The sequence below is a fragment of the Mastomys coucha genome, unplaced genomic scaffold, assembly GCF_008632895.1.
Source record: "Mastomys coucha isolate ucsf_1 unplaced genomic scaffold, UCSF_Mcou_1 pScaffold21, whole genome shotgun sequence".
In the NCBI taxonomy this organism is placed as follows: Eukaryota; Metazoa; Chordata; class Mammalia; order Rodentia; family Muridae; genus Mastomys; species Mastomys coucha.
This window is the reverse complement of record NW_022196904.1, coordinates 172,126,614-172,133,460: the sequence shown is the minus strand read 5'-3', so window position 1 is coordinate 172,133,460 and position 6,847 is coordinate 172,126,614.

Genomic DNA, 6,847 nt, shown 5'->3' with positions numbered 1-6,847 from the left:
ATCTTCTACACCACCACGCAAATTCTACCTAACCAACGAACAATTCCTAAACTGCTGAGATCACCTAAATTGTTAATACCACTTAATATCCAGACCACTACAAAAGCTCTGCAGTCCTCTCAGGTGCTCTCTGTAGCTGATTTCCTCAGCCAAAATCCAGAGTAGTTCGTGCATTGATTGATTGTACTTGATCATCATGGCTCTTGAGCCTGGTGTAACTCTGAACATTTCCTCTTGTTCTCTTTTTCTCTTCCCTTCCTCCTTCCCTCCTTTCTTTCTTTCAAGACCAAGTGGTTGCCTTGTAGAATTTCTACGTCTGGGTTAAAAACAACAACAACAACAACAACAAAAATAAAATAAAACAAAACACCTCTACCATCATTATTGTTTCTTTTTGGTGCTACAAGTGTTTCTTGTATAAGTATCCTTATCTCAGAAGGATCTCATTGAATGGTTTGTCTAATATTTTGCCTATACACTGCGGTATTAGTGTGCTGGTTAATTGCAGCCCTCGCACTCTCCAGATGCCCTCAATTTGGATTATTAACTATGGGTTCACTCCATGGGAACTGGGAAGTTAACGTTCAGTTAGATTTAAGGTACCAGCCGTCAGCTCTCCACTCTGTAAACCTCGGCTCTGCAACCAGCCAGAAGTCTTTGGGATGGGACTGATATGTTGTGCTGTCGTTGGGTTATGGTGTTCTCCCAAATATTTCACATTCTGGCTTTGGCATTGATTGATGGTCTTTAATTATCAGTTTTTCATTTGAGGTTGTACAATGGTTGTTTTACTGGAAAGTGAATTCAAGGGCTTTGTGCATGCTAGGCATGCATGCTACTGAGTCATACACCTCTTTCTCCCCCCCGCCCACCACCTTTATTTTTTATTTTCTCTTCCACTTTTAAAATTTGTTTAAAGATTTACTTATTTTCTTTTATCTATATGAATGTTTTGTTTGTGTGTATGTGTGTATACCGCATGTATATGTTGTTTCAGAAGCCAAAAGAAAATATCACATCCCTTGAAACTGAGCTACTGTGCTGGGAACCTAACCTGGGTCCTCTGCAAGAGCAACAAGTGCTCTCAACTGCTGAGCCTTCTCTCCAGCCCTCTTCTTTTTCTTTTCTTTCTTTTTAATGAATGTTTATTTCATTTTTTTTAAAGATTTACTTATTGATTTTATGTATATGAGTACACTATAGCTGTCTTCAGATGTACCAGAAGAGGGCATCAGATGCCATTACAGATGGTTGTGAGCCACCATGTGGTTGCTGGGAATTGAACTCAGGACCTCTGGAAGAGCAGTCAGTGCTCTTAATCACTGAACCATCTCTTCAACCCTTCTTTTCTTCTTTTGAGACAGATTCTCACAATAAAGCCCCAGCTTTATTGTTTGGAAATTGCTCTGTAGAACAGACTGGCCTTGAACTCAGAGAGATCTACCTGCCTCTGCATCCTGAGTGCTTTGATTAAAGGCATGCGCTACCATGCTGGCACCTTGACTCTCTTTTTATTTTCCATTGTGACACATCTCATTGACTTGCCCAGGCCTGCTCAGAACTCTGTAGCTCTATTATGTCTTAAACTTATCGTCTTGCTCAGCCTCCCACGTGTGTAAGATTACAGCCTGCACCATCAAGCTTCTCTGTGATTTTTCTTATTCTCTCGGTTATTTGATATTGGTTAATTAGCTTTCTTTTTCTGTAAAAATTGGGGAGGATTTTTAGGTCCTTCTTAAAGTGCTAGAACAAAAGCTTTATTCTTTTCAAAATTCCAAATAATCTAACTTTATAAACTTTTAGCTATTGGAGTAAATGAAATAATTATCTCTAATATTAGCAATTTTTAAACTTTTACTATTCTGGGCTAGTGGTTTATTTTATTGATTGATGGTCTAAAATAAAGTAGCCATTTATTCCTTTTGACATTCAACTTGTCCCAAAGGTATACTATGGAAAGCTCCTTCAGTGTCTGTTCTCACTGGGCATCTCTGTGAGGGAGAAGACAAAACAAGATGGCCGAGCTTGTCTTCCTTCCTCCCTACCCTAGTCTGAAGCCAGCCTTTGCTTCAGCAGGAGCCCCTGCCTCTCTTTAACGGGGAGTCTGCCTTCTTCTTAGTGTGATTGTAATTGAGATTTTTCTTTTCATGTGTCTGACATTTGCAATAACCTTGCCTCTAAAGCCACTTAATGCTTTGTTCAGGCTGATTTTTTTTTATTAAATTATAATCCTTAAGACTTATGTTCTTTGGGTTTTTTTAATTTTGCTTTTATACTATAAATATTCATTTCTGCCAATTTTTATGCCAACCATATATTAAAATTTTCACTTCAAAAGTCACAACACTGGACCAGTATTCACACACACACACACAAACACACACACACATACACACACATGCAAACACACAGAGTTGAAATTAGAGATAATGGCATCTTAGTCACGATTATTCACCCTCTCTATCACCTGGAACCATGACCTGAAAAGTCTCCTTATTTGCTACCCAGCTTCTACTTGGAAATGTCTCTTTTTCTCTTTTTCTTTTTGAGACCATGTCTTGCTGTGCAGTCCAAGCTACTTCAAAGTTGTGATCCTCCTGCATCTATCTCCCTTATGTAGATGTTTTACACACACACACACACACACAGACACCCACACCTAGTAAGCCAGGGGACTAGCCAAGTGCCATCAGATAAAGGTAACCAAAGCTGTAGTATCTACTGCTGATGCCCTCTCCTGGCAGACAGAGCCTCTGTTCTTAGAGGCCCCTACCTTATCTCAGCTCCCCACGTCTTTCATGTACCCGTCCCCACAGCCAGGGGACTCTGCCCCACCCTTGCCTGCTATCTGACTCTGGGAACCAACTTGCTTGCCTGGGACTCCAATGTCTCTGTACCCCACTGTTTCTAGTTTGCTAGTTTGGGCTAGTGGCTGGACCACACGACTGTTGAAAGCCAATGGGTGTGGTATTTGATCAAAAAAAAACGGTCACTTGCTGACCAGTAGTGAGGCATAAAATGGGTCATCATAGAGGAATGGGAAAGGTGTACGTCCTAAAGAAGGGACTGCGGATGGGAGCCAGAATGTGAGGGTGGAGCTAGCCACAGGAAGTAGCAAGGAGTTGATCTATAACCCAGTGAATGCTCATGCTGGAGGGAAAGCAGGCCAAGGCAGAATTATGTCACCAGAGACTCTTGACAAAGTGCCTGAGTGCTGAAGGCAAGAGTCTAAAAGTTCTTCAGGACAACGTCAATACTCCTACAATGCTCTTTCCAACATGGTCTTGGATAACGGCAATGGGTAGAATCTGGGTCCTTGTCTTAACTAATTAGATGCTACACTCTCGGTCAGTCAGGGAGACAGAATGTTGAGTTTTTTGAGCAGATAAAATAGAGGACCCATTTGTTGACAGAAAGTGAAGCTTAAGCTCCAAGGAGCCTCAGTCTTCTTCTCAAGCCACACACATTGTGCTCTTCTTCCTCCTTCTTCCTTCTTTCTTTTCCCACATCGGAAGCGAACAGGCCACCAGCTGTCAGCGTCTGCCACACTGCCACACTCTTCCTTTTTTCTGTCTTTGCCCTTCCTGTCCTTTTCCAATATTTGCTTTCACGGTCTCTCTCACCCGGGTTGCTTAGCTGCTTCTGTCAGCTTCCTCAGCTATTTCTTGGCTGGAACTAGTTGAGAAAGCCAGGCATGGCTGACCAGTGGCAGGTTCCCGCCCCAGGAACCTGTGTAGTCAGAATTCAGCCAGGGCTGCTGTTGCTGCAGGATGACTAATGGCCTTCAGGAGAAATTCTCTCCTTCCTGAACAGCAGTCATCAAATACAAAAGAGGAAGGACAATGGCCTTAATGAGGTTGTTGTGAAGCCCAGTGACCAGACTGCACAGTGCCAACAGCACACATTGCCTGCTCCCCTGGTTTGCTTGCCTAAACTGGCTCCAGCAAGGAAGTTCAGTCAGAGGGCATGCGCCAGAGCAGCTAACTAGAGCTCATATGCCAGGCCCTCTGAGGGCTCCCTCTGAAGTTCCTACCTAGCCTCTCTTTAAGATGTCTGAGAAAAGAGAACCAGGGGCCTCTCTCCTGGAAACTACAGGGGTGTCCCACAGGTGCTAACTGGGTTTCAGATGCCAATGTCCAGGTGTCTGGACTCTCCTTGAATCCCTGTCCTCTAAAAGAGAATAAATGAAGTCAGGGGCAGTAAGTGATGCTCTCAAGTCTGTGGTTAAGTTGATGCTATGACAAAGCCTTCTATCTGCATCACAGATCTATCTTGCAATGGGAGAAGCCTTTTTGATGAGTAGTTTAGACTGTACAGAGACTTGGATTGGGTCCCAGCTCCTCTGTGGACAAAGGGTAGCACTTTCAACCTGTTATTTAGCTTAAGAATCAACTCTTCATATGAGAAACGAATGTGTCTGTAGTACAGGAAACACAGAAAGTGTTCAGTGAACACATTGCTGTAGTTGTTACCACAGAGGTAAGAACAATCACCCAGGACTGACCAGAGCTGTCTGGGTCTCACCCTCAAACTCCCATAAAGCCTGACTTCTTCTTCTTCTTCACTCTCTCATGGAGCTACTTTGGTTTAGGCATGCTATCTTGTCTTTCCTCAGTAATTCCAAGTCTGTATTATTTCTGTTAAATATATAATAGCCACAAGTGAGATGTAAATAACGACAGGAAAAGATATTAATGTCCAACACTTGACTTAAGAAGTAGGATGTAGGGACTGGGAAGATCGCTCAGTTGGTAAGATGCTTGCTGTGGAGGTATGAGGGTCTGAGTACGGCTTCCCAGAACCTAGATATAAAAATTCAGATCTGGTGGCACACTAACTATCCTAGCTCTAGGGAAATAAGCAGGCAGAAGGAATTCTGGGGCTCCATGACCAACCACCCTAGTCTAATTGCCGAGTCTCATTGATGAGGGACCTTTTCCAAAAAGCAAGGTGGACAGTGCCTAAGGAGCAGCGTCTAATGTCGTTGGTCTCCACATACATACACACTCACCCTCCAACCCCAAACACACACAAAAACAAGTAAGATGCTCCCATTGTCTGGCAGCCCCGTGGGCCCCTTCAGTCCAACTCCATTCCCCAGAAGTTGTTCACCTGAATTTTCTTTATTCCCCGCAATGACTTTATCTCATATATACATATTTTCAATATAATTTGTTAAGTGTCTGACCTTAATATAAATAGAACCATGAGGCATTAGCCTCTTCTATTTCTATTTAAAATATAATTGCATCATTTCCTCCTTCCCTTCCTCCCTCTAACCCCTCCCATGTTCCTCCAGTCTTCCTCTTAAGTCTATAGCCTCCTTTTCTTTGGATGTTGTTATCGAATACATATGTTTGCCTGTCTCTATATATGCAATTATGTAAATGCAACTTGCTGAGTCTGTTTGCGTTGCTTGTGCGTTAGTGATTTCAGCACTGACTACCTTGTATTGGATACTCAATTGAGAGGCTTATCCTTAGGGAAGCTTAAGTCTCTTCTATCAGAAGTCACTACGGAACTCTCCCGTGAGCTTTCTCCCCTTCTGCATGTAGAACGCTTACTGGGATTTCCATACTGTATAGTCTTGTTCACACAGTCCATCTCTGGCAAGCATTAACTTCTTTTGAAAAGTTTTGCTTAGCCGGGCAGTGGTGGCGCATGTCTTAAATCCCAGCGCTTGGGAGGCAGAAGCAGGCAGATTTCTGAGTTCGAGGCCAGCCTGGTCTACAGAGTGAGTTCCAGGACAACCAGAGCCACACAGAAAAACCCTGTTTTGAAAAACTAAAAAAAGACAAAACAAAAACATAAAACAAACAAACAAGCAAAACCAAAAAAAAACAAAAAAACAAAAAAAACCCAAACAAACAAAACCCCAAACGTTTTGCTTAAATATTGCTTATACGTGTGTTCACACGCTCTGCTGCCGACACCTGGAGGTCAGAGGTGACTCGTGGGAATTCTTTCCACTGTGTGGGACCTGGATAAACTTAGGAGTCAGTCTTATGGCAAGTGCCCTTACCCACGGAACCATTGTAATTCACTTCTTCAGTTTGTCTTTATTGCTTAAATTATATTTTTAAAACTAGGGCTGGAGAGGTGGCTCAGGGGTTAAAGGCCTCTGTGTTCATCCAGAGGACCTGGGTTTGGTTCCCAGCAACCACATGGAGGCTCACAACCGAAATGTTTGTACCTGAAGTTCCAGGAAATCTAATGCTTTCTGCCCCCACAACCCCCTTTCCCAGAAGTATTCAAGAAGGTATAAAGACACTCATTCAGGTGAAGCACTAATACACACAAAATAGTAATAAAATACTTTTAAAGAGAAAAGTATTATTTTTGCTATTTATCCACAGTGATACAACTAGAGCTCGCTGGTTTCCACTGTTAAATAGTATTTGTTTATGTGAATATGGCACCAATCATTCATTATTGTTCTGTTGATAGACAACCAACTGGGCCATTTCCAGGACTGGGTTTTTGTTTTTCCTGTTAGAGACAGGAAAGTAAGCTGGTGTTTAGTGGTGCACACTTGTATGGCTTGCCCAAGGCCCTGAAAGAGGGAGCAGTAGCAACTTCTCTGAACATTCTTGCCTGTGACCTTGGTTTATCAGCTTAGAAATGTCTTACAGACCCTATGACCTACCCTCACAAATATGTGCACCATTTAACACTAAACTCTTCCCAAAGTGATTGTGCTTTATGGCTCTCTTGTTGAGGTGTATGAATCACAGCTGTTAAAAGGCTGTGACTGGGCAGTTGGTGATTCAGTCATCTCTGTACCTGCTGTTGTAGACTGACTGGACCTGGCCACTCTTCCAGGTCTAGGCTGTGGAGTCACGCTGTG